The 27,522-nt window shown below is 46.0% G+C and overlaps 1 protein-coding gene and 1 long non-coding RNA gene across 13 annotated transcripts in view; one reads left to right on the forward strand and one right to left on the reverse strand.

Annotated features, from left to right (window-relative positions):
• TBL1XR1 (transducin beta like 1 X-linked receptor 1) overlaps positions 1 to 27,522 on the forward strand; it is a gene marked incomplete in the record, with an annotated part of 115,069 nt that overhangs the window by 13,705 nt on the left and 73,842 nt on the right. For 2 of the 12 annotated variants that reach the window (NM_001396216.1, NM_001396217.1), the window contains 2 exons: positions 10,477 to 10,563; positions 11,123 to 11,235. The exons of 4 other annotated variants lie outside the window; for them this stretch is intronic. Of the gene's footprint in view, positions 1 to 10,476; positions 10,564 to 10,719; positions 11,236 to 11,770; positions 11,934 to 27,522 lie in introns of those variants that run through there. 6 more of the 12 variants (NM_001389322.2, NM_001396215.1, NM_001396219.1 and 3 more) reach the window with 3 other exon arrangements.
• Positions 7,866 to 11,263, reverse strand: LOC107054080. The gene is made up of 2 exons (XR_001468019.4): positions 11,101 to 11,263; positions 7,866 to 10,090 (listed from the first exon to the last, which is right to left on the reverse strand). It is a non-coding gene; the product is annotated as an uncharacterized LOC107054080 (long non-coding RNA).

The following is a 27,522-nucleotide window of genomic DNA, read 5'->3' on the forward strand; positions in this document are numbered from 1 at the left end:
TGCTCAGGTGTGCTCCTACAAGACTGGGTGGTCATGACACTGACCTGTGGCGGGCTCTGGGAGTCACTTCTATCTGATAGGGGAGAAAATAACTTTCCAATCTCTTCCAGTGTTTGTTTCTCATAATTTGGTGGAATTTTTATGTTGTTGAGGGCAAACATCAGCTCTTCTTTTCCTGTATCACACAGACACTGCACATGTAGGGGTGCCCAAAATGCTCCTCATACTTTGCGGCGTTTTCCACAAACTTTCTATTTGGTAGATGTGCAATAATTGCACTTCACAGCTATATGCTGCTACTTGATAAGACAGCTGCAAAAAAGCTATTTTCTGATTTTCAGATACAGCAGTTTATCTCTAATGTGAGTTTTCACTGGCAGGTAAAGAAGTTCCTAGTAAACTGTTCCAACTTCCCCCTCGGTACTAAGATGGTAGGAGGCAGATAAAACTTATCATCTACTCATAGCCAGCAAAAAGCTTAGAATTTTTTTTAGCTGTAAACTGGGGGCCATTCATTTTTTTTGAGATGACACACAGATCACCTCTACCCCAAGCAGAGGATGGTTAGCTCTACCAAACCCAGACTGCTGGATATGGTGTTTTGGCTGAAAATTTGGGGCAAAAGACTTTCAACCCAAAGCGCATAGTTTTGATTTGGAAATGTCATCAAGAAAGGATAAAGGAAAGTGCTGGAGGACTTCGGCATGGCCATACGTCCCATGCTGTCCTGCATCGCTCTCCCAACTGGGAATAAACTGTTCCATTGCCATATGAGGGATGAGGTAGGGCCTGGGAGCCATTTATTGTTACACAGACACTGATTTTCCATAGGAAAGCAACCTTTTTCTCCTAAGATTTTAGCTGGAAGGAAAAAAAATTGCCATAAAACCTTGCATGTGCTGGCTGCGTGCATCGCTTCAGAACCCAGAGAGCTGCTCCCTCCCTGAGTGCCCCAAACCAGCAATATCCTACTGGCTTCTTCTCCCCATTAAAATTCAAAACACAGCCTTTCTCTCCATTCCTGTTCTCAGATGACATTTAAACCTGTCAGCAGTTACAACTGGTGTCATGTAATCTCTGTAACCAATGCAAAAATTGCTCTCTTGCTTCATGATGGCCTCTAAAAAAAGGAAAGAGGATGGCAGAGTCTTCCACAAGCGCTCCAAAATGTCCATCTGCTGCTTTCTGTGTTTCTTGCTCTGAAACCATTTCCACCACTCCTTCCCTCGGACAGCAAAATAAACCTGCTTCATAGTTAGCAATCTGCTGTCCCAAACTGCAGGGAGAGAGCTTGCTCTTGCTGGATCTCACTTGGCCATGAGGACAGACAGCCATTCCCTTTAAGCCTCAGATGAGATTTCTTCCACACACAGTTCAGCATATTGGAGTGTGTTTCTGGGTAAATATTCTTCAGACAGGAGCTGTACATGTCTGCACACAAAGCCGGAGCCGGCAAGCACACAGGCATGCGCTAACGCTGCCTCGAGCTCTGAGTGAGCACACAACCATTTCAGTTGCTTTGCTCTGGGCCTAAGTTTGGCCACCAGTAAACAGTAACGTTGTACTGCTAATAGAAAGTGCTGCGGGTGATGGACGGTCCTGCCTGCCTGTTTCCATTTACTCATGATTAACGTATTCAAGCCTATAGCCATTTGTTTCTATGAACTTCACAAACAAAAACTTGATGTTTCGGTACCAATCTCAAATATGGGAACAATTTTACTCTCGATGGCAGCGTTTGTGATGCGAGAACTGAAAGGCATCCAGAAATGCTGTGTTTTCATGGAATATTCTTCAGTCCCAAGATATAGCATTGTTCAAGCATTACAGAAGCAAAAACAATCCCAGTGCCTTGAAAGCTTTTCGTGCTGCCTCTGCTTCACGGAAACTCTGACTCAGGGCCAAATGGCTGATTGTATCGTATGATGTAACAAGGAGTTAGAGAGCTTAGCAGGGAATTAGAATAATGCATTCTGTGTGTGCCTGTGTGAAGGGAGGGGGGGGGGGGGCACAGTGTTTATTGGAAAGCTCGAAGTCTTTTTTGCAGCTATATGTTATTCACGTACAAACCTATCCCTTGTTAAAACCAGTGGGATCTGGTGTGCACCAAGCTCCTAGCTGCCCAACTGAACCCAAGGTCAAGATCTTTTCAGCTCAATTAAAGGCTGCAACATCCTCCTTGCTGGGATGTGGAGGAAGCGAGCTGGGTAGGAAGGAAAGGATGAGCGGTGAAACCCCTCAGGGAGGGGAAGGAAGGATCTGGCCTGGCCTATGTCATCATAGCAAGCTAAACATCTAGGGACGTTCAGAGCTCTCTGCTGGTGTGGGTGTTGTGCTGCCAGGAAGTGGCCGGTGCTGAGGTGTGAGGCTGCCTGTGCCGCTGGCAGATTTTGTTTTGCTTTCTGTCTTGGTCCTGCCAATAAGAAAAGGCATTAATTGCAAGCGTGAACTCTGAGACGAGTGAAAATCAAAGATGACCCAAGTGCCTGGAGGCATAAAAACAGCTATGGAATCGTTCAGCTTGTTTAATGAAATGGAGCAGCACAAAGACAGTTCATGTATAGATTTATATATACAAATACAACAACACTGGCACTCAGCTTGCTGCGAATTCTAAAATGGGGGAGCCTGTCTTCTGTTGGCTGTTAGAAGGAGATTTGGGATAAAAGGTCCCATTAAAAAACCTGCCCTTGTTGCGGTGCTGTGCTGGCAGAGTGGAAAGGAGCCTGAGGTGTGCTGCTCAGAGCCTGGGGCTGGTCATGCAGGGTGCCAGGTTCATGGGGTCTGGTCCCATCAGAACCCATGTGCCCCTGCCCCTGGGGTACCTGGGGTCTCATAATTTCATTCCTAACTTCCTGTAACATTGGAGGAGAAATCCCCGTCCCCTGCTGTACCTGCAGGACAGACAGGACTACGAGCTGGGTCTGCTGTCGTTTGCTCCCACTGCCTACATTCACTTATCACCATGCATGTGCGTATTCATGCATGTATACCAGCCACGGGAGGCTGTGCCTTCCCTCCCTGTGCTGGCAGCACACTGGTGTTCCCCTTCAGCTGGTCATCTGTTTGCAGGGTGAGCGGGGCTGTCTCGCCATGTCTCTTTCCATCTCCAGTGATTCGTAGGAAAAATGAAATGCCTGTACTGAACTGTATTCAATGCTCAGATCTGAAACTGGATTTGAATGCTGGTGCAGGTCATTAGGTCCTTAATTTTCTCTTTAATGGATTTTCTAATGCATTTGATGAGTAAATAGATGCTCAATAGCAAATAGAAAATTCCATTTGCAATCTTGGTCTTGAAACGGCCATAATGTTGCCATTATTTATGTTTACAGAAGTCCTGCAGACTTCCCGGGAGGTGCAATATGTGCAAATGTTAGGATTGCTGGGGCCCAGACACGTGCAGCCTCAGCCCAGGCCAGTGTCAAAGAAACAAGTCGAGTATGTGCCCTGTTTTAGGAGCATGAATGATCCCATTGACTTCAGATTGGCTACGGCTAGACCTGAATGTGTGTTGTGTTTGCACAGAAAGATGATCCAGAAGGAACTGACTGCGCAGGAGCAGCGGGGGCTGGGATGGATTCATGCAGGTTTGCAGGAAAAGGCCAGCAGAAGGGCCACCCCATGCAATGTGTGCTGCCCCATGTTCTGTGTGCTCCCACCTTGTACAGGGAGGGACACCCTGGGCAGCTTCCTTCTGCCAGAGCTGCCTGCCTGGCTGCTCAAACAATCTGAGCCTCTCGGTTTGCAAGTACCATTTGTGCAGAGCAGTATGGTTACACGCTCACATCAATTTGTGTAAAGTTGGCAGCGTCCTCAGTGAATATTTTTGTACCTCCAGCTTCTAAACGGTATTGCTCTTAACAGCAATGTATCATCATTAGTAGTAAGACTTTAGTGAATACACGAGCAAAGTGTGATATTACTTCAACCTCTGAAAATACTGTGTGATAATTAATCAGGCATAGGTTCACTGTGCTTCCACATTACTTGGTAGAGACTAATGCAATGCCATGAGCAAGCTTTTGGTTACAGGGCAGCTGATTCCCTGTAAGCCCAGCAGTGCAGTGCCTCCCAGACACCTCTTTTTGGTGCAGCACCAGGTACTGACACATCAGTGCCTGAGGTGGGAAGCCAGCAAGATGAACCAGTGGTCCAGTCCAGTGCTGCGGACCCTCAACCCAGACCTTGATTGATTTCTTGGTCTCATCCTGCAACTGCTATGAGGAGAAGCAGAGCTGGCTGTGGTGCTCCCTCCAATAGTGCAGTTATGTATTAATAGGGGACGGTGCTGGCAGCAGGGAAGGGTAGAAAAAGAACGCATTTGTCTTGCTGTCCAGCAAGGCACGTAACAAATAGCAATGCCAAGTGTAATCCTGCTTCGGTTAGAACTGTTACTTTGGTTTGTCATCATTCATTGTTCAGAATACAGCTGCTTAATGACAGGATGTGGGAAATGAAGTTTTTTATGTCCTCGTGGACTTTTTAAAATAAAAAATCCCGAACAATGGAGGGGAAGGATGCGATTGCACAGAGCAGTCTGACTGTGCTGAGATGCTGCAGAGATGGAGCTTTTGCCCTTCACTTTAAAAATAACCTGCTGTGTAAACCAGGGCAGCATCCACACCGCAGCTATGCTTACATTGCACAGCTGTCACAGCTGCCCCTGCTCAGCACCTGGGCTTGATGCGGAGAAGTGAAAAATAAAAGACAAATGCTATGGATCTGCGTGGGGCTGTTGCTTCTTTCCAAGTCCCCTTGGTCCAATTCAGCTAGCGAGTGTTGTGTTTCTATAAGAAACAGAGGGGAATGGAGGGAACTGGCCATACAGTCTGGGGGCACGTGGAGACGTGAGTGGGACCAGCTGGAGCAGGGGCTGTTCCAGTGCTGTTCTCATTTTTGTGTTCATTTTAATAATGATCTTCATTTTCATACAGGCTGTGATGTGGGTCCCCCCCTTTGCATGCTCGTTGCTTATTCCTGGCGGTGCAGAACGACAAGTGGGCGCACGATCCCTGCTCCCACTGGGAATTCTTTTATCCGGGTGCGCGGCGCGTTATGTAAGCAAATGGGGAAGCTGATGGGTTTGGTGGGAGACGCTTTTCATCCAGGCATTAGACTAATTTTTGGCCTCAAATAGCAGGCACAGCCCTTGAAGAACCACCAAGGGCTGGGATGCAGCCAACAAATCTGCATAATTGCCAGCCCATCCCCTGCTTTGCCGTGCCTCTAGAAATGTTCTCCCTCCTCCTCTACGTACATTTGTTAAGCCCTGTCCTGAACTGTGTGAAATCAGTGAGGAATTTGCCTGAGGTTCCTTTCCACCAGCTCTGGCCCAGGGCTTCTCAGCAACGTAAGCAAAATTAAACGAGGTTCTGGGGCTGGGATGAAACCACCCTGGCTTGTGTACAAGGGCACACAAGGGAGAAGAGAGGAATGGTGATGCTGAACTTTCTGCCCTCGCTGCAGTTAGAAGGGCGGGGAGCTGCTGAACCTCCAGGCTGTGGACTTCCCACATCCCTAGGATTTTCCATGTCTTACAATCTCAGCTAAACACCATCTTTTTAGGATTATTCGTTACAGCCGTTTATTAACAACAGATCACTGCCACACTCATCGCCACTCTCTTAGTTATGAACTCGTTCTCTTTTTTCCTTGTTGTATCCCTTGCAAATTTCTACTTCCAACAAGCCTACTGTTATCTCACTTCTGCTATTTTGAGTTCTGTGGCATAAAAATGCTGACTCACAGAAAGCCGTGTTGTAGGAAATATTGGCTCAGCTGAGGAAATAATTCTCCGTTCATTCTTCCACCATGTGCTTTGGTTTTGTTTCTGTCCTTTTTTTTCCCCTGTCTGTTGATCTCATGTTATGCCACACATCTAGCAGTGTGAAAGATGGAGAGCTATTTCTAATACACACAGCACTGGTCAAATGTCTTTCTGTATATACCCTGGAGTGTTTTATGTACCTGCTAGAAATGTTACACAGAATGCTCACATAGCTCATAAAATTTGGTCTTGTATTGGAAATGTTTTGTGGAAATACGCTGCTTAATCTACTGCAGCGGCTCACAGTTAATGTTGTCAGCGCGCATCAGAGGTTGTGAAGATTACGACTGGTTCAGAGGAGTATGATACGTTATCACAAGTCCTCAAGAATGAAGCTGAAAGAAAGGAATGTTCCACAAAATGTAGATAATTGACGAAAAAGGGGAAATTCAGGAGGCTCAGGCAGCGTAATCCTTATCGCTGGAGCCGTGTTGATGCCATGCATCACTCTGAGATAAGTACCTGCAAGCACCGTTTCAAAGCTAAGGGGCTGTATAAAACAAAGCCTGAACCATGCTAGGGTGTGCTTTGGGTGTTAAGCATGTGGGTGAAGAGCAGTGAAAGTCTGGGATGAAATCCCAGCTCGTGGGGTGGGAGGGGAGGAAGGGGGAAAGAAAACAACCTACATCCTATTGACTTCGCAGTGGCTTTAATCATTGGAGCAAGCTGCCTAATAACATGCTGCAGGGCGTGCTTTGGCCGTACCGTATAGTTCACTTTATGTTTTATATGCCAGAAAATAATGTTTAAGGTCTTCTTTATGTGGATATAGCTATCCACAAGAAAGCATCTGATGTCTATAACGTAAGAAATAGAAAAGTCAAGGACTTCTGAAAGTGCCGATTGATATTTTTGGCGTTATCATTAGCAAAACCTAATTAGAAGGTGGTTTTCCACAATTGCTGTCGTCCGTACATAAAGTATAGCCCTCCTATAAATAATATCACCATCTTTAGAATACTTTATAATAAACACTAATTTACCCTCCCAATTTTCTTGTGAGATAGATAATTATGTGTTAACAATATCATCATCATTAGTAGCTGTGTAAGTCCTCTCTTTTTATAGATGGAAGCTCATGCACTGATAATAAACAGCTTGCTGAAGGCCACATGAGGAGCCTTTCAGGACTCTGATTAGAGAGCAAACAGTCCTGGCTCCCAGTCCTCTGCTCGTGTGGAGAAGGAGAACAACGTAGGTATAATGAGAGAAAAGCAGGGGCTTAAGTATTGGCAAGGAAGAGGACTTCTCTTCAAATTGGCTGCACTCCTGTGCTGCCAGGAAATATTCAAATATGATGTGATAGTGATAACGGTAAATATCTAGTAGATTTTGCGCCTTTTGTGCTTGTACTTTTATTTAGTAATTATACCACGTAATGTAGACTGTTTTATGAATCACGATGACACTTAAAACACTGAATTTTTGCAACCACATCCTGGTGCCGTGAGATAATCCGTTTTGATCTGAAGCTGCAGCCAGGTATGTCTCACTTGAAACTTCAGAGGTGTGTGATAGCTGCCAGTACCGCACCCTTTTTCGTAATGTTGTTAAAGTAAAACAAGTTTGGATTTGCTCGGCCATTGCAGGATGCGAGATGGGAGTCAGAACTCTGCCATGAATGCAGCTTTGCCGTGACCATGTGGCTAACGGCTGCTTCGTGGATCTCAAAGTGGTGAGCTTCCATTTCCCTCGATAGGCACCATCGCCCTGTGCCAGCAAACCCGCAGCCAGGTGCGGTGGGAGCAGCTCATTTCTGCTATTAAAGCCAACAAGATTTAAATATCAGGTTTAACTGGCACTCGCCTGCATATCAAAGGCAGCATGGTAATTTTTAGGAGGGAAAGTTTGCCCCAGTATTGGCCAGACTTGTCCCTGGTCTCCCCGTTGCACAACGCGCTGCTGAGTCACTGTCATTTCTCACCCAGTAAGAGCGTATCACCGGTGCTGTGTTCTTGCAGCACAGGGTAATACAATGCATGCTGTAACCAGGAGAGTCTTTGCATAAACAAGAGCTAAAAATGAACGAAGAACATTCCTGGGTCGCTCGTATTTATTTATGCACTGCCATACATGGGAAGTTTCGTTCTGGCACCTAAGCTGCGTGGTGGACTGGGCTCAAGCTTGCTTTTCTGAACTCAGTAATCTAATTCGTGCTGATGTTCTGGCATCTCGCTCGGCCTTCAGCTTCGTCCCAGTCTGTAGAAGATTTATGGTTAGACACTATACAGATTTAACACAATACCATGGATTTTATTATTTGCTGGAAAATGTTAATGAAAAAACCCCTAGTATTACAGACGCATTTTAATCCCTGAAGTGATTTTCGAGTAGAATGCATGAATTATTAATTGTTGTTATTGTTATTACTGCAATGCATACCTATCTCACAGGACACTGCGAGGATTAATTAATTCTTGTAAAGATGTAAAAGGCCATATAGGTGTCAAGGGTTATGACTAAAGTGCCTTGAAAATGGAAACCCCTCTGTGAGTGCCAAGTATTATTATTTATGGAGTCCAGGCGGTGCGCTCGGTGCTGTGCAAACACCGGTCCAGTTATTGCAAATATTTGCTTGTATGTGCTTAGTAGGCCGAGCACTCACTGTTACAAGTAATTTCAGCTATTTTAAGGATATGCCTTATAAATATGGCTGTGAGAAGACTTCCCAGAAGTTGAGGTGACGAGACCATGGAAAGTGGCAGCACGAAGTAATGCCCTGTGCGGGCTCGTGAGGTGTTCACTGAGCTGGGGCCATAGTAAAGTAAGAGAAAATGGAACAAAATGGAAGGGGGAACGTTACTGCAGCATACATCTGCCAGAATGCACTTCGCGGATTCTGCAGGGCCGAACATGCACGCAGGTAATCGCCAGCTCAGTGCGCGATAATCGAAAGTGAAAGCCTGGCATGCTGGAGTTGTGACTGAACATTTGGTGAACAGGAGACCACAGAAACCTTCAGCCAGATGACTTCAGCTCAGCATGTTGTCGCTGCTCGGCAGATGGATGGGAAGGCAGTGTTTGCAGTTTCTGTGGGCCAAACAAGGCACACTTGAGGGGTTTTCCCTCCCTCATTTCTGGGCTTAAATCTCCTATTGCTATCTTGTTTTGCAGCCCCTGCCACGTCCTCCTTCAGGGCAGTCCTCTACATGAGGTCCCTTATCGTCTTTCCTTCTGCCTCAGGCTACGTGCAAGTTCCCATTCCCCCTTCCTCCACCCACCCTTACTCCTTATCTGCTCTTAACTAGGAAATAAGTCCTTCCGAGTACCGAGAGGTTAAACTCCTTTAGAAGCACGGTACATCTGAGATGATAACACAGGAAGGTGTGAGCGAGTCTCTCGCCACTTCTTCCTCCCCTTCTTACATTTCCCAACCTTCAGCAAACAGCTCACGTCTCGCCTTCAGATGACAACGACCTCTGAAATTCTGGTGTTGGACTTCATAAACTTACTGCATCCTTACAGCCTACACACCAGCACTGAGAAGAGAAAGTTGTCCGCTTTGCCATCAAAGCGATTACAGAAATAAAGGTTGAGCGGTTTGCCATTACAAACACGCTGCCCAGCTTTCTAGACACTTCAGTCTTCTTTAAGCAACCGGATTGAAGGCCCACGGTTTTCTCAGAATTAAACAACTTTGCGATGCAAAAAAAACTCCAACTTGCTTTCTGCAAAATTTAAATATTCTTCTTCTAAAACAAAGAGAAGCCCATGGACGTGGCTCTAAAAAATGAGCACTGCGAGGTGCTGCTGCACCCACAGCCCCACCCTGTCTGCTTTCATCACGATCTTATGGAGCAGAAGAGTCCCATCTGCTTGGGAGCTGAAGCTCAGGTAGCGAAATCTGCCTGGGTTAGGCTGCAAGTGAAACACACCCTTAGCTCCAGAGTTAGAACAAGTGCGATCCTCCTGCAATTCTGAGATATTAAACAAAAAGAAGCTACGTCTGTGGCCCGTGTGTCCACAGTCCTATTGAGCCAGGCCTGGTGGAAGCGCATTCTGCAGAAAGACACGGAGGTCCCGCTTTGGCCACTATGCAGACGGGCGGTGTTGTGGAGGTCCATCTGAGCCCTGCCTTGGTGGGAGCCTCATACAGGCCCTGGTGCTGCAGTGGGGCCCGTGGTGGTTTGCGGTCCCTGCAGTGCCGATGAGTGTGGGACCAATGCCCCGGAGCACGAAATGCTGCTGCAAAAGCAGTGTGCGATGGAAAGGCCCACCCAGCGATGAACGTGGTTTCGATCAACAAAAAAATAAACAAACCTGCAACAGAAATGACAAACAGCATCATGTTCTGAAAACGAACGGCACGCAAGTAGGAAATGTTACTGCGAAGGATTATTTTTATTCAACAAAACGAAAACGGGCGCAGGCGTCGAGCGGTGCGGCTCCTCGGGCCTGGCTCGGCGCGTCGGTGCCACGGGATCCGAGCACGCTGTGAGCGTGTCGTTACACGGCGCCATTACCGTCTTTCCTCGAAAAACGCCGAGGCGCGGCCGGCCGCACTGCCCGCGCTGCTCCTGACCCCGCGGCGGCCTCCCCGCCCCGCTCCCCTTCCCGCCGTGGCCCCGCGCGGCCGCCTCGCAGCCCTCCTCCCCTCGCGCGCGGCGCTGCGCCTGCCTGGAGCGCGCGAGGAGCGAGCGGGAGGAGGGGAAGGGAGGAAGGAGGAGGAGGAGGAGGAGGAGGAGGAGGAGGAGGAGGAGGGGGCCCGGCCGCCGCCCCCCGCCCCGCCGCAGGTTTGTTGTGCCGGGCGGCCGCAGCAGGCCGGCCCCGCTCCGCCGCTCCCTCCCGCTCTCCCGTCCCTCCCGGCGGCCCCGCTCCCCCCGCGCCCATTTCCGTGCGGCTGGGCACCCTCTCCCGGCGCGGAGTGTCTGAGAGCCGTTGGCTGCTCCGAGCCGTTTGGCTCCTTCCCTTAGTAACAGCTTTCACATTCTGCCTCAATTCCTCCTCAATCTAAATCACACGCGCACACACACACAGATATTACTTTTTTTCCTCCTTCCTCGGGACTTAATCTCTAATCCCCCCTCTTTCCCCACCCTCCCCTCCCCCGCTCGCTGGCTCGGGATATAATTGAATATCACAGCGCTGTTTGGTGGCTGCGTGGTGGTGGTTTTTTTTTTTCTTCCTCCTCCTCCTCCCGTGTGTGCTGGTGTTTTTTTTTTTCTTTTTTTTTCCCCGTCCCCCCCCCCCCCTTTTTTTTTTAATTTTTTTTTACCTCTCGCTGCGGACTTAAAATAATAATAATAATAATAACAATAAAGCGATTATACCTCTCGGTGTGTACACACACAGACATGTGCCCGTCTGTCTCTATGGCCGTATAAAAACAACCACGGAGGAGAGGCGGACGCGGGCGGATTCCTCTCGCGCCTCCGCTCCCGGGGACGGGGAGCGCCGCCGCCCAGGTAAGCGCCGGGGGATGGGCGCCGCTTCGGGGCCGATTCGGGGGGCTTTGGGGGCGTCGTGGGGGTGCGCGTGGCCGCGGGGTGCGGGGTGGTCCCCGCGTCCCTTCCCCCTCCCCGCGCTGCTGGCCGCCCCTCCCCCACCGGGCCGCGTTTTGGGGGCTTTTAGGGGGGGAAAGGCGGCGTTGAGGCGTTGGGGGTGAATTAAAGAAAGGAGCCATGGCGAGGCGGGTGCCGGATCGCCTATTTTTAGCTCGATTTGTGTAAAGAGGAGCGCTCCCCTCCCCCCGTTCCCCTCCGTACATATTTACTTCTGGCGGAGGGGGGAGGGGAAAGGGAGAAGAGAGAGAGGAAAAAAATACATAAAAAGGGGGAAAAAGGCATCGAGCGGAGCTGCAGAGGTACGGGGCCGGGAGGGCGGCGTGGGGGTCCGCAGGGCCCGGCCCGGGGTTGGGGGGGGGGGGAGGGGGCGGCGGTCCGGCCTGGGGCTGCGGGGCCCCGGGAGGAAAGTTTGTGGCTCTGGGTGCCGCACGTGAGCGGTGCGGGAAGTTGGGCGCGGAGGTCGCGGAGAAGTTTGTGAGGGAAGTTGTGAGCGCTCTCCGGTGTGCTCGGCCGCCTCGTGCTCCGTTCGGTGTGAATCAGAGGGGTGATCTGTGGGGTGAGCGCGCGACGTGCTCCTGTGCTCCTGTGCCGTCAGCCAGGTGCGAGCGGGAGGAGCGGAGCTGGGGGCCGCTGGGCTGAGCGGCCCGGGGCACTGAGCGTGGATGGGGCCCTTGGTTGTACCCCGAGGGCTCTGCTGTCTGCTGGGCGCTACCCCTGCTTGGGGGGGGGTGGTTTGGGGCCTTGGCTTGTGCCAAGCCAGGCAGCGTCAAGGCCCAGCACCGTGAGGTTGGGTTGGGGCCTTCCTTTGGGCGCGTTTGTGTGAGCGGTTCTTTCAGGACATGTTTTGTGAAGGATTGGTCCTGCAAACCCTTTTGTATGTCTTTGAACTTTGGTGAGCATCTGTGGAGGAGAGTACGAGGGGTTCTTCCTGCTGGCCGAAGTGAAGAGTAGCTGTGGTGTTGATGGGTTGTCCATAGGATGCGGGTGGTGCACTGTGTATCAAAGTAGCAAACTTTCTGTGGTTTCTTGTAGCCATTTCTTCTGCTTTGCCTTTGGTGAAGGCCCAGCGGAACAGCAGTGCGCTCTATTATCTTCCCAAAGTCACCTGAGACCTTGTAGTGTCACCGTTGTTGGGTTTCTTGGGGAACATGGAGTTGGCTCTGTAAAAACAAAGGCTGGTGTAGTGCCATGCCTTGGGAACGTGGTGTTAGAGAGCGCCTGGAAACGTTTGCTCCTCTCTCCATGGGATGGAAGTTCAATGCAAGTGTATGGAAGGAGTTGGGGTTGCCTTTCTTCTGACGCTGTGCAGAAGTTCATAATTCTTTGTTCACGTGAATATGTGCAGCCATAGCGCGTGTTGATAGCATGAAGAATGCCATAATTACAGTTAAGTTCTTTTGCTTAAGTTCTTTTCCCCTTCAAACAGGTAGTTATGATTTTTTTTCCATTTTTTTTAATACAGGTACTTTCAGTTTTACTCACTATGGTAATTATTGATGTTTGTGCAGTGTTTTGAAGTTGTAAGGCATCGTGTAAGTGCTAAGTACCCGGGAACAGCACTTCAGAGTTCTGTTCCTATCATGAAAGAGATTGATGCTAAAAAGTGCTAAACCCTGTGCATCAAGAGGCTCCGGATGGATTAGTCAAAATTGCTTATAATGCTGCTTTCAGGTAATATTTTTTAGTTAGGAAGAGCAGATCCAAATAACGTAACGCAAACTGAGTTATTTTACCTAACTTGATTTTTGGATGCGGAATTTAATTTAACATGGACTTCACGTTCGAGTCAGAATGTGTTTGCTGTTAGAAATTTTGTAGTGGCAGTAAAGACCCACATCCTACAAGGATATAATTGTGCAGAAGTCAGGAAGTCCTGTAAAGAAACACACACAACTTCATGCACATCAGCAGCCGAGCTCGGCTGAATGAGCTCCACAGATGTCAGTTGAGTCGCACACAGATGAATGTGTTTCGCATTAGGGACAGGCGGTGGGATGTGCCTCTTTCTTAATGCTGATCTGGATTTTTTTGTATCAGAGTGCTATTCAGTGTTCTGGGGAGGTCGAAGCATGGCCAGTGAGGCACCTTTCCTCAGTGCATGTGGAGCCCCAGTTTGTGCCTGCTTGGCCAGCTCTCCCATCCGCTCTGTGGCCCATCTGGGGTCGTGGTGCCGTGAGCTCGGTGACTTCACTGGAGGGGACTTCTGCTGCTGAGCGAGGTGGGGAGGTTGCGGAAATGCTGAAGTGTGTTGTGTGGAAGTACCACTGAGTTTTAACAGCATTCCTTTTGTTTATGTTGAGAGTTGTGATTAATGCCCTGTGTAGTGACCACCCTTACTGTGTGTTTACGTGTGTGCACGCAGCATAGTCCTCAATAACGTGTGTGCTTAAAGCTGTAACCATCTGCTCATACAAGTAGATGTGGGTTGGGAGAGAAGTGAAAGCGTGCGTACACAGCGCGCCCATGTAGGGCTCCTGCAAGAAGTGACGAATAGCAGAATGGACTTTCTGCGTGCTCACTTTCTTAATATAAGTTTAAATATTTGTGTTAGGTGAAGAAATGTCTGAAGCTTCCTGTTAGGAAAGATGATTGACAGCTCTTCTCAGTGTATTTGTGTTGCACTGCAGCATTAATATAGTACCTTCAAATTAACAAGTGTTGAAGAAGCGGTTCCTACGTTCCTGCCATTGATTCAGGTATTGCTGTCCCCAGTATGTGCAGCTTTCCAAGCACTGTGGTCTGAAATTAGATGGTCTTAATTTCTGTGAAGTAGCTTAATGAGAAGGGTGACTTTACTAGGAAAAAGTTCATCTAGTGATACCAAACAGTGGATGGAGACCGCCTTATTCATCTCATAATTGGTTTCCTCCGAGATAAAATATGACAATGAAATAAGGAATAAGAATTATCTTTTGCAGATGAAACTGTAGGGGAATATATTGGCTCCATTTTTTTTTTCTTCCTTTTAATTTAGCAAAATTGAATTAGCTGACGAGGTAAGAAGCATTGAGATCGCAGCAGAGTGGCTGTCATTTCAGGAGAGTTGGTGGGTTGAGTATAAAAGTGTGGAAGCCTGGTCTGGAAATCACTGCCTGTTTGTGTGGGAACTACGAGCTGTGTTCTTGTTAGGGTTCTGCCTTGTGCTACCTTGGCCGTAACAGGAAGGCCCTTTCCATTCTTCTCATGAAAACAAGGCTGAAATGGCTTATACAAAACACCGTGGAGTTTTAATGGCCGTGTTTGAACTGGGAGTTGACTTTTCCTCTGTTTCTGAAAGACCTGTAGAACTGTATTTTAACATATCCTCTGAAACATTGATGTTGAATTCCAGTACCATGTCAGTTCCATTACATCCTCTGGTCTCTCCTTTTTATACCATGAAGGAGCCTTAAGAACTTCTCTCTTGATAACAAACAAGCTGCTGGCTCTGTGGGTCCAGCTGGCTTGGCTAGCCCCGGTGCAGCTGAGCCTTGGGGGGCTGCTTGCTAAAAAGACTTCCGAGATATGTTCTTATCTTAGAAATAACGATAAAAGTGCTTGGTGGATTGGCATTACTTTGTTTCAGAAGCAGTGCTGTGTGCCTGTGAGGGTCCCTTCCCCATCTGTGAGGCAGAGCACTGATACGCTGTGTTTTCAGACATGCTGGGTCCCCACAGTTGCGTTTCGAGTTGGCAGTCACCGCGTGTGCTCAGCATCTCGAAACGTCAAGTCTCATGCATGGCTTGCTGGCTTCTACAGAATCCCATTAGGGTGTAGTTTCTGTTTCTGGGAGTTGTATTAGTAAAGGCTGTGTTGTGTGCTCTGGCTTGTGTTTATTGTTGTAATTCTTGAGACTCCATGTTGCAAAGAAGCAATCATGTTTGTTCATATTGTCTGGCATTAAAAAATTCAGAATCATCCAAAGAAAAAAAACATATTTTTCTTCTTTTCATGTTCTTGGAGATACATCTCTGTCTCTCTTCAGAGTAGGCATGCATAACAGACTCTCCTCATCCCGTACTCTGTGCAGAGCCACACACAGAGTTATTTTGGCTGGCTGGAGGTGTGGAGGCACTGGTCTGGTCATTGGAGCAGTGCAGTCCTTGGCTGGGCAGCAGGCATGTCTGCAGCTCATACTGGGACTCCTTTAACCTGCTGGTGGGCTGGGAGGAGGATTGAGTCGTTTCCCTGCCTTTGTGTGAGTCTCCCATGGAACCAGCTGGTGACCTACTGCAGACTGTGTGAATTGGGACTGTGTGACATGTTTTGTTGTAGAAGCGTTCAGGAGAGTTGTGGAGCATTTTCCCAAGGTTATGAGTTATGGGTCAGATATTTACTACTTATGAATACGTGGTGCCTGAACCACAGAAATAGTCGAGGTTTGGAGCCGTAGATATATAAGCTGTCCCTGAAGTTGCACCCTTTGACATTAATGGTGTTAAAAGTTCAGGCCCGTGGATGACCTCTCACCAAGCTCAGAGCTGGAAACTCTGACGGCAGGCACACGTGGGGTGGATTCCCGTCCCCTGGTGGTTCCCTGGGAGTACTGGGCAAAGATGGGGCACTTTGATTCCTAGAAGTCTTCTAGGCTGGCCCAGGGGAAGTGCAGTGCGTTGTGCTTGTCTTCTGTGGGCATTTTTGGACAGACGGGTAGGTGCTTGGGTGCCAGCTTGACTTCTGAAAATACATTTTTGCCTTGAAAAAGAATAATATAAATATCAAATATTTTTTCATTTGTCATTGGTAATGGTCTAGCCTACAGTTGTGTTGGGACAGCTGAGAATTGTTGCCATTAGTTGCAGTGGTTGGCAGTGTTAAGTGCGGCTGAAAACGTTACGTTAAAGTACCAATTGATCTCATCTGAACCGAGTCTGTTTGCTGGTCCCTTCCCCCTTTTCTGGGTCTGCTGAGCTCACAGAAATGATGACAACTTTACCTCTTTTAGATTAAGTCTAAATTTGTAGGAAAAAATAGTTTCGCTATTGCGTAGACCTATGGGGGAAATAACAAGAGATCTGGGTCAAAAAAGTAGGGCATGCAAGATATAGAAGCTGTTGGAGTGCATTTATTTGTCCTGCGCTAGGTTAAAGGAAGTGTTGGTGCTTTCGGTTTGGCAGCGTGTCCTTCACTGCCGTGTGCTGCAAAGGGAACGCGGCTGTTAAACCAGGAATCGCAGCTAATTTTTGTATGGATGTCAACATTCTTCTCCAGCGCAGAATTTTTTGCTTAGACGTTAACACAAACATGCATTCCTGAAATGCAAACTATTAGTGATAAATGTTAATTAGAAAGCGTTCTGTGAAAATGTGGAATTTTGCCACGGTGACTATTTGTGAATCTGTAGCATATTTACTCCGGAGTTGTGTTTGTTTGGATTTAATGCTTTGTAATGTACTTTTAAAGCAAAGTTAGCACAGATGTGGATGGAGGAAAATGAAGAACAGTGTTGTCAAACCACCTATTAGTGTTGACATGAAATGAATTGTGCTACAAACACACGTTGTGTAGCAACAGGTAAGCTGTTTCCCATGGCTGGTGCAGAGGACCTGAGGCTTCCGGGAGCGGGGCCTGTGCTCTCTTTATAATGGGAATGTTTTGCTGATGCAGGTGTGGAACCTGATTTTTCACTGTGCTTCAAATGCACAGCTGAATTTCTTCAATCCGGCATATCTTGGTTAGACTGTAAATTTCCAGCACCGTGTGAGATGAGAAAATGTAGAAATACAAAACTTCCGTATGTTAAATTACAATTAGAAAAGAAAGCCAGAGTGAAACAGCCTACTAAGCAGTTCTGGTAAGCTCAATCTGATGGCAGGAACGGATATCTAAATGTAGCTGATTAGTGTAAACCAACTTTTTTTTAACAGCTTTCATCATTATAGTAAATACTTGTCTCAAGTGGTTGAGTTGTAAGAAAAATGCTTTGTATGTCTGTTACCGTCTTCCACGGCAAATTCTGAATGGCCTTTGATTACATTAGAAATATCAGTGTGTTTATCATACTGTTGGCAAAGGCTGTGGTAGTTGGTTCCTGTGCTGTCTGCACATGCAAGGTTATTTCAATATGGGTTATTTGTTTCTAGTTCATCGAGGGCCTCTGTAAGATTCTGCCTTGGAATACATACAGTACAAAATGCATTAGAAATGAAGTTGTAGGAGTGTTTTGTCAGATCCCTCCTTGGCTGTTTGTTGGGTGCCTGGGCACACAGGTACATTGTTTTTTGGCAAAACAGATGAATGTTGCTTATCTCCTAGAAATGAGCCCTCTGCTTTGTGTGTGTGCTGGGCCAGGGGTTCCCATCCCCATATCCCCATGTTGGGCCGATGACGGTGTTCCACTGCAGCAGGGCTGGGATGGGTGTGCTGTGGGGCACAGCTGCTGTTGTAACCATCCTGTTTGCACGGACAGAAACACTAACAAGACTTTTACATTGAGTGAGGGCTCGAAGGGTTTTGAAATAGCGCACGGGATGTTCCAGCTAATCCTTTGGTGCTGTTGGTGACTTGCTACGAGAGGCTCCGCAGGTATGGGAAGTGTTGGCCTTTACCCAGGAGTGCTTCCATCACACAGACTGAGGCTTTCTGTTCTGCTAAACTACCAGCCAGCATCAGAGCCTGTGTATGTTGGACCTTGATAAATGCAGCTTTCTGCTGCTCCTTAACGTGTTAAATATGCAGAACCTTGTTGGTGTGTGCATCTGTTCACGTGCTCCCTGCTTTCCTTGCTGCTGTGTGTAACCGCTCCTGGGATGCAGCTTTCCAAGTGAAAGGAAAGAAATGTTATGTTTTCAAAGACATGTTTTCAGTGATCAAATTAACCAGATTTCATTTGCATTATATTGCTATAAATGGTGGAAGTTTGGAACTGTAATGTATATCCACATGCCCATGGCTGTCTGGTTCTATCTGTTAACTCAGAAGAATAGGAGAGTGTTGTTGGGGCTACTGCTGTTGTGTATCGTTAAAGGAACCCTCTGAGGCCCTGCTAATTAACATGAGTGGTGGAGGGTTGTGCTGCTCTCCTCTCCTGAAGATGCACCCCTTCCCGCAGCTCCTGCCCTCTGCTCTGCCTGGTTCCGCTTCCCCTGTCTGCTGCTGCGGGCTTTGCTGCTGCTCATGGGGTTTTGTCTCGGGCACTGCACTTTGCATCATTTCATTGTAATCCCTTCCGAAGTCTTTATTTGTTTTTCTAATCTCTCCTTTTTTGTTTTGATTTTCTTCTTTTCTTTCTCTGCTCCTGTGGTTTTGGACTATTCTTTCACCTTCTCCCCATCTGTTCTTCAGTCCGTGCTTTGCTCCAGACTTGTGCCTCTCCCTTGTGAGCTTCTTGTTTCTCCTGCTTTTCTCTTTCTGCCCCTTTCTCCCACTTTCAGCTGAGCGTGTACAGAGGAGCTGCCTCTCCTATGCAGCCCATGGTGGGGTGGCCGTGCCACGAGGAGCTCCAACTGCTGCTGGCAGAGGGGAGATGGGGCTGACAGAGTTTGGCAGGGCCTTTAATTGATAAAAATAATCCTGGCTTCCCACGTAAAGCATTGATCCAAGGCTTGCTCAAGTCAAAGGGAGGCTTTAAAGGAGGTTGGCATGGGTGTTTAGCAAGAGTGGAAGAAGCTGAAGAAGTTTGAATGGAAAGCTCAGTGCGCTGCGAGGTGAGCTTTGTGAAGTAAAGGATTTCATGCCATGAATTTTACTGGCATTGTGACTTGGAATGAACAAAAACAAAGTCGTGATGAAATCAGTCACGGCCTTATCTTATTGTGTTTATTGTGGGTAGTGTTGACAAGTCACATGCCCCATTGTTCGAGGTGAACAAATATAGCTTTGATACTGCAAGCTGATACGTGCGGACAGCCGCCTTTGTCCTGCGCTGCACAGATGAGTTTGCAGAATTGTAACTTCAGAGCTGAATGCTTGTCTTTGGAGAATTCATGTTTTAAGTTAATCCAGAAACAGCCTAATATGTGTTATACTCTGTTGCTTGTTATTTAAGAGCCTTTTTTATTCATTAACTTTTTTGCAGAACATAAAATAAGAGGTTAGTGTATCAAAAACTTTGCACTTGTTGCCCCATAAAGCCTATGGAAGATGAGCTCATACTGTCCCTCTGGCATATACGTGCTTGGGCTGAAAGAATGCAAGGTGTGCTTTTGAGTGTGTCAGTAATAGATTTCCTCTTGAAACTCTTCCTCATCCGCATCCCTTACTCTTGGTCATAGCGAACCTCATCTCTACTGAAGCCAGCGGGTCGTGGATCATCTCTGAATTGCTTTTACTGTTGGTGAATTCCTTTAATTAGGATATATGTAGTGTAACTAGAATATATGCAATAGGGACTTGCTGCAGGAGCAAACTTAGCTGTGGGTGTAATCATCCAGTGGTATCTGAGGGAGAATCCTGTTGAAATTGCCTAGGGATGATCAGAAAGATGAGTCTGTGTACAGCAGTTTCTTTGTTGTTTTTAGCACATCTTAATGATGCCAAAGTAGTTGGTTGTCCAGGGTTTTTAATTCTTAGAATATGTTTGTTTGTTTTTTCTTGTTGTTAGCTTGTGGCCTTGCTTGAGATAGTCTTTTTTTCCTCTTCAGAAACTGGACTTAGCAGTGTATTTCATGCAAACAGCCTTCACCAGATTATTACTCCAGGCAGGTGTTACAGAGACACATACATAGCAGGACTGAGGCTGGTGCTGGTGGCTGTAGCTGCTGCCTTGCCTGCTTGTGACAGTGTCAGTTTTGTGTCTGCCTACCCCAGCAGCAGAAGGCTCCTCCAGTTGTGTGGCTTACAGACAGTCTGTAAAATACTACCCTAATTCCAATACAGAATGAATGGCAAGCTTTTGGCGTCTTAATGCAGGTGCTGTATGATAGTGGAATGTACACTGTGGGTCACTGTGTGAAGTTTTCAGACCTCTTTTGAGCTCTGCTGCTGTTTGCCCATACAGTACCATGGCATGGACTGCATGCAGGAGTCGCCTCCTGGTTATATGCTGTCATAGGCTTTGGTAGTCCGTGCATGGTGCAGAGCTGTGTTATGTCAGGCCGCGTGGTTCATGAAGTTAGGCATGTTTGTGTCCTTAGTAAGGGGGAAATAGAATGTTGTATCAAGTGTTAATAGACACCTCTGTGTGCTCTTCATAGCCTTCCTGTACGCAGTGCTCATGCTCCTCCAAAGGCCTTGCTGCTTGCATTTGTGCATATGTAGGATGGATGTAAACAGCGATGTGGTCTTTGTCACATGGTTACAGTTCCGCTTGGCCTGCTCCTCCTTAGTGGCTTCCCAGGGTGGCTTTTGCTGAATTTGGGACATCTCATCAGTTTGGGAATAGTTCTGAAGGTTGTCTACAAGTGCTTTTTGCTATTGTAAAACGTACTTCTGTATTGTGGCTTCTTTCTTATTTTCACTTTACTCCACAATGAGAAGTATCTTTCGGTTAATTTAAAAAGAAAATCCTGCTGGCACTGTAATAAATCCCTTAAGCATTGCAAGAAAGCACTTACACTCACTTATACTCACTGTGTAGCGTGGCTTGAAGTTAAAAGAGTGAATTTACAGTGCTCACATTTTTTTGAATGGCTCCGGAGTGAAAGTGTCTGATTCCTGTTTAGTTTTTAGCAGATAGAACTGGTGCTGAGGTCCTGATTGATAAAAATTAAAAAAAGAAATGAATGCTGCTAAGTGTGATCCTTGGGTATTTTTGAAAGGGCTGAGCGAACTCCGTTCCTTGGTGAGCCATTTTCTGGTATTCTGAGGCAGTCGACGTGTTCTTTGTAAGACATATATTATCACTCTATTTAAGTCAATTCAGGTTCTCTGGAAGTGATCCAACCTCCAGGAAAGAAAAATATTAGTGTGTGTGGTGAGGGAAAGGGTTTCCCTTTATTTCGGAATGTGCTTGTCATGTTTAGCGAGTAAGCCATTTGCAGATGCATTAAGGCTCTGTGAAGCTCATTTTGGGGGCTGACAGTTTTTCTGCTCAAACCGAGACTAGAAGATTTACATTTAATGTTTCAGATTTTTTTGTTTTGTTTTAAATAGCCGGGGATGTGTACATTTGTGAAGTTGTGATTTGAGAGCCATGCGTCTTTCAGGGGAATGAAAAGCAAACTGTTTAAAATGATGACAACAGCGGGTAGCATTTCTTTATTTCTTCTCTAACCAGCCATTTGTCTCAATGTCTGCAGTGCTTTGTTGTGTCCTTAAACTCGTTGAAGTTTAAGTAAAGTAGCCTTTGCTTGGAAGACTTGAGTATTTGCATAGTGTTGTTTATTTGGCTCATGCAGTTTTGCACTCTGTAAACACCACTTTCTATGCTAGCTCTGAATTCCAGCAAAGCACCATTCTAGCACATGAAGCTGCTCCGAGGGAAGCTGGGGAGCACTGCTGCTGTACCTGCAGCTGTACCAAAGCGTGAGGTTAAATGGAAAGGGTGTGTGTGCGTGGCACAGAGCAGTGCTCTGTGGGGACCTCCAGCACACTGTGCTCGCATGAGAGTTCCTTTGCCTTCCAGGAGGAAGGCAGCAGCCGTTGAAGCCTGTTATGATTTCAAGGCTTTACTGTGGGGATTGGGTTGCAGCTTTCTAGACTTGGCTTATGCCCGCACACCAGTACTGTGCACGCACACTTGGCTCAGTCGGTTGCCTGTTGACCAAAGCAAGTGGAGCTCCTGGGATTTTTATTTAAGGACAGCTGGACTTTGGCAGAAGGCTGCCGTTGGGTGCGTGTGCTCTTCAGTGCTGGACAAGCTGCAGTATCAAAGCCGGGCTGCTAGAAGTCTGTAGCCCAGCTACCAAGGGCTGAGGCAGAGGTGCAGTGAGGAGCCCTGGGGTGGAACGCTCTCCTCTCCACACTGTTGGTAGGGCTGAGGAGCTGAGCATTGCAGGCTGAGGCCTTCCTTCCTGGTTCCCCTCTTGCCACAGCTGCCAAGCACGGTGGAAAGCCATCACACCTTTCCAAAGCACTTCTTGCAGTGTTGGTTGGGAACAAAATGCCATCTCTGCTCCCAGTCACGGTAATCATCGAGCTGTGATTTAGGAATTGTTTTATATCGATGCACATTTTGGATTATTTTCCTACAATACTTTATTTAGACTTCTGACATCTTAATGACTGAAAATCTCAGCTGGTTTTGTTTGTAACCCTTTATTCCTCGGGCAGAAATCAGACCCGAAAATGTATTCCTCTGAAGTTGGTGAGGGAAAAGCTCTCTGGTAGCATTGCCGAGTTGTTGAGATCAGCTCTGAATTGCCAGATAGTATAATTTTCTTCTAAGAAGAGCCTTCCCCCCACCCTCCCCAGCAAGCCCTAAAGTGTTCTTTGTGTGAGTGTACTATATGATCTCTAATTATATGATCACATACCATTCTGCAAATAGTGCAATGCAATAGCATAGAATTATTTCCAGGATCTTGTAGAGGACTGTTCAGCAGTCTGCCTTAAGCCCTCGTCTTGCAGGCTGGTTTGTGTAAATCAACTCCTTCTCCTCCCAGAAGCAGTGTTTACTGTAGCTCTGTGTTAGAGCTGGGTTCAGAGCTCGTTACAGAATCTGGGCTTGGGATGTCATTTCTGAAAGTTGCCATTTAACTGCTCTTATACAACATATGCATATTAAGTAGGATAGCAGAATAACAGTGAAATTGCTCACCTAGGTCTGCAGATGAATTACCATAATTAACTGCTTCTTCCCATGAATTGCATCTAACGAGGGCTGTGCTGTTGGCTGAAAATAAATTGCATAATGCATTACTGTTGACTAAATTATTTACATACCTTAGAGAGGAGATGGTATAAGAAGTCTGCAAAATAAGTGCCGGACCATTATGAAAATGAAACGGGGAATAAAAAGAAGAATCACAGAGAGAACGTGGCGCAGTCTGCGTTCTCCTGGGTCAATGTGGAGTATTGTATTTGGTTTGGAATATAGTGTGTGACTTCATATTTACGTATTTATCACATGGCATTGCGTAATGTGTGCATGCAGAAGGCAGAGTTAGATCTGTGCATACAACATGGGGCCTAGTTCTAGGAGGAGTGTGTTTGCATGGTTACCATTTGCATCTATTTAGTTTTTGTTGCTTCACTATGGTCACAAAATATGCCAAGTCAAAAGCAAAAGTGGGTAAATAAATTAAAAACAAGCCATAAAACTTAGTAAATGCTTGCTGTTCTGTGCTTGCATATGAAGTATATGATGTGTTGTGAGGCATGCGGGGATTTCTAGTCTGTGCGTGGCCTGGTTTTTATAACGTCATCCTTAGCCAGGAATAACTTTAAAAGCACAGTATTTGCATACGTAGATAATGCAGAATCTTTCAAGGACCTATTTATGGATGTATAATGTAAGAGGTGTTTCCTGCAGAAGTGTCCTTGCCTGGGTGGACACATTCAATTCATTTTCTCCAAATGTGTGGAATGTTTTTGAGCGCTTTGTTGCAGGATGCGCTTCACAGTGATACGTGATCCACACTACTGCAAACACACCGTGTGCAATAAATACTGCAGAGGACAAGATAGAGCCATTTTTCTCTTTGTAATTTACATTTCTGCTTTCCTCCCATTCCAGGGCATATTCTAGAACGTGCACTCCCTATGCTCAGAGCTCTGGTGTGAGTGCTGAGCTCTGTAGGTGAACGCACAGAGATGGAAATGTGCACGGAGGTGCTGATAGTGTCCTGTCTGGGACGGGGAGCGCTCATTTCAGTGACCTGTGGCTTTTTGGTTGGGTAGAGTTTTTTTTTGTACATCGGTTTGGCTTTTTGGTTGGGTAGAGTTTTTTGTACGTCACCAAAGAGAAAAGTTTTGAAATAAAGGGAAAAAGTGGAAAAAATTCTGAATGCTTGCAGAAGACTTGAGGCTGTGGGAACCTATTAGGAAGCATGAGTAGAAGGGCAAGGCTTTCTGTTTAGGGTATAATTACAGGTATGGAATAATTGTGAAGTTGCAGATGAGAGAATGTTCAGTTTTACATCATAGGCTGCTGAGTCCCAGCTGAGCAAGGATGGAATTCATCTTGGCTAATGTCTGCTCCTTTCTTGAGCTCGTTTAGAGAAAGGCATGAAATCTGAATATGGTTACCTCAACCTCTTTCTCTGTATTTAGAAAAATGTATTTTATTTTCTTAGATTCAAAAATTTAAGGATACCTGTGCAAGCTGCTGGCTCCTTACGTAATTAATCATGATAAATAGAGTTAAATTGAAAGCACTTCCATAGGAAGTTGGCCGTCTGCCCGGACACCTGACGTCATCTAGGAAGCACACGCTCAGTTTGGACAAATGGTTTTGGCACAGTGCTGGGAAAGTCACCGTGGTTGGGTTCTCCATGACTGCGTGGAAGCAAGCTCCAGAGCCTCTCTGCCTAATTCCTTCTGCATCCCTCTTTCCTTGGATGCCTTTCTTTGTATGCTTGAGTAGCCCTGCTGTCTGTGGGTGTGAGGAGGGCAAGGCCAAGCCTTAGTCGTTTAAGTGTTCTTTCACATGTACTGAGAAGTTTCCATTGGGATAAGGACTTGGCTATGGCCAAAATAACTCTTCATAAAATGATACGAGGAATGATGTCTCATTAAAAAGAATGTATTGTGCCAATACAAAAATCGTGTTTATTTCCAGTTCTAGAGTTGTGTAAATATAGATGCTAGGCATATGCTGAGTATTGCTTTAGTAGAAATACTGAAATTGCTTTTACTCAAGTTAATAAATCCCAGAGTTAGGAAGGAAAGTAGTGGAGTGATGGGTAGAAGCAAGACAAATGAAATGAGCAGTAGAAATCAAACGGTGGGAGAGTTGTTTGAATATATTTTCACAAGAAGGCAATTGCATAATATTGCTCAATAAATTAGGCTTTTATCTACTTACGCTTGTGCTAAGGGCATGACAGAATAAACAAGACTGCTGAAATCCTTGCATCAGGCAACTAATTATGCTTTTTCTTTTCTTTAAGTGAATGTAGGAGTGGTGAACGTATATCGGATTGGCAGTAGTGAGAGCTGTGTCTGCAGAATAAGTGCTGTCTGGAATGCAGAACTTGCTGGACCATTGGGCCAGTTGGAGGGGTAATCCAAATTGTAAAAGGCTTTTCTGTCTTCAATTTCTTACACCTCTGCAGAATTTGTTCTTGGAAGACAGTTACTGCTTATGATACAGTGTCTTTTTTTTTTTACTGTTTTTTTTGAAGTAGTAAATCCATCTCAGTAAAGTTCTCCAAAGCAAAACAACATCAAACCCATAAAATAATGCTGCACAGTTTTCCCTTCAAACTCCTCCTTGCTGCTCGAGCACATAATTATCGATTACAACAGCAGTAATGTTTGCTCAACACCTGTAGCTTCTCGCTAGCACCGCCCTTTCTCAATAAAAAAGTGTTCTTCATTCACTGCCAGTAGAACAGCCAGCAACTCCAGCCCATTCCCAACTGTCTCAGCTTTATCCAGGTCTAATACCAAAACCAGGTTCTTGTGGCACATCCACCTGTTTCTGCATTCTGACCCTAGCACAGATATGATTTATTCTATTGTTTTTTTTAAAGGGACTATTGTTAGAAATGTTATAATAAAATTCCATGCTGGGTAACTTAAGCAGGAGGAGCAGGGAAGAATTATTATTATTATTGTTTTTTTTATGTATGTGTGAATGAAATAGTTTAGTTCTGTTTACTTGGAATTCTGGTATTTGGTGGCTTGGTATGATTACTGGAATGGGACGGTGTGGAAAGGCTGATGGACTTCATTATTAATGGGCTAATTTTTATTTTGTGGTTCATTATATCGACGTAATTAATTCACAGCAAGATTCCTATAAAACTGCATTTTTGTGAAATATTTCATAAAATGTCCCAGCTGTTATGATAGGCATGCAAAATAATTGAAACAAATGATATGCAAACAATTATTTAAATACTGTGGAAGCAGGGATGCGCTGTAGTCAGCATAGCAGAATGCCATCAGCCCGCTGGGGTGAGTTCCCAGCCCATGGCTATGACTCTATGGCCAGGGCTCTGCCTCTTCGAGTGTCTGTAGGCCCAGTTTCCTTGTACTGCCATATCTGCTGAGGCTTGGACTGATGTCTTGTCCCCAGCTGATCTTAATCACCCTACATGTATTGCAGTGTAGATCTGTCTGTGGCTCCAAATAATTTATCTTTTAAAATCAGACTTCTGAAAATGCGTTGCTTGCAGAGAATGGACTTCTATTTTCATTTATCACTCGTGGTGATGAGACGTACTTCATAGCTTGAGAGGTCCCATCTTGAATTGACTTCCTTTGAGTCTAAGTTCATCCTGACAGCATGGTTGGCTTTGATCCCAGCCTTTACTGGGATAAAGTCTTGTAATGGTATGGGTGCCCTGTGGACAGATCTGATAAGAAGCGGCTTCTTATGTTGTGTGAACAAGTCAGGCTGGCATTGACAGAAATACAAGTTGACAGAGGTTTTAAGCAGGGAAAGACTAGGTATTACTGACAGTAGAAACTCATGGGAAGAGTTGGGAATGGCTGTGGTGTGAGAAATTACTAAAAGACTGTGAATGTGGATCTCAAGGAGTTACTGCTGGAAGATACATGAAGTGCTTTACTGTCATACCAAGCTGTATTTGAGTGTCTGCTGTGTCTTATCACTACACCACAATGAAAGGAAATTACTGTCTGCTTTTGGACTGCAGTGGGTATGGATGTTTAATAACCAGTTTCAGGATTTTTAGTTGAGGACAGTCAAGGCCCTGAATGGTCCTTGTCCAAAGTCACATACAGTGTGTGTGGTTTTGGAGTAGGAAGGGCTGGGCTCACTTGAGAAGAATGCTTGCTGGATTAATGGAAGATTAGGAAGAGCTAGAGAAGTACCTGCTTAAGTTGGTTCATCAATCTAATTTCTGGATTACCTCGGGTGATGTGGATATACAGTACATATAGTAGTTTCACTTCTAGTTGTAGGCTAGTAGATTTTTAAGGAGTGATCATCCACATCTGAGAGCCTGTTTGTACATTTGGTTGCCCGTTTATCAGTCTTGGCCAATCTTTGAGACAAAGTTGTTCTTGTGGTGGTATCTGTGCCTGGAGTATGATATTTTGGAGCTTTTTTAGGTGTCCCCATACTTACTGAGCTGGATGAAACAGTCAAATTTTGAGGCAAGAAATGGAACCTCATTAGGGAATAATGTGTTGCATTATTCAGCAGCAGCCTCCAACCAATTAAGTGGTAGTATTGATGGCTGCAGTACCATGCTT

This window comes from Gallus gallus, chromosome 9, assembly GCF_016699485.2.
Source record: "Gallus gallus isolate bGalGal1 chromosome 9, bGalGal1.mat.broiler.GRCg7b, whole genome shotgun sequence".
In the NCBI taxonomy this organism is placed as follows: Eukaryota; Metazoa; Chordata; class Aves; order Galliformes; family Phasianidae; genus Gallus; species Gallus gallus.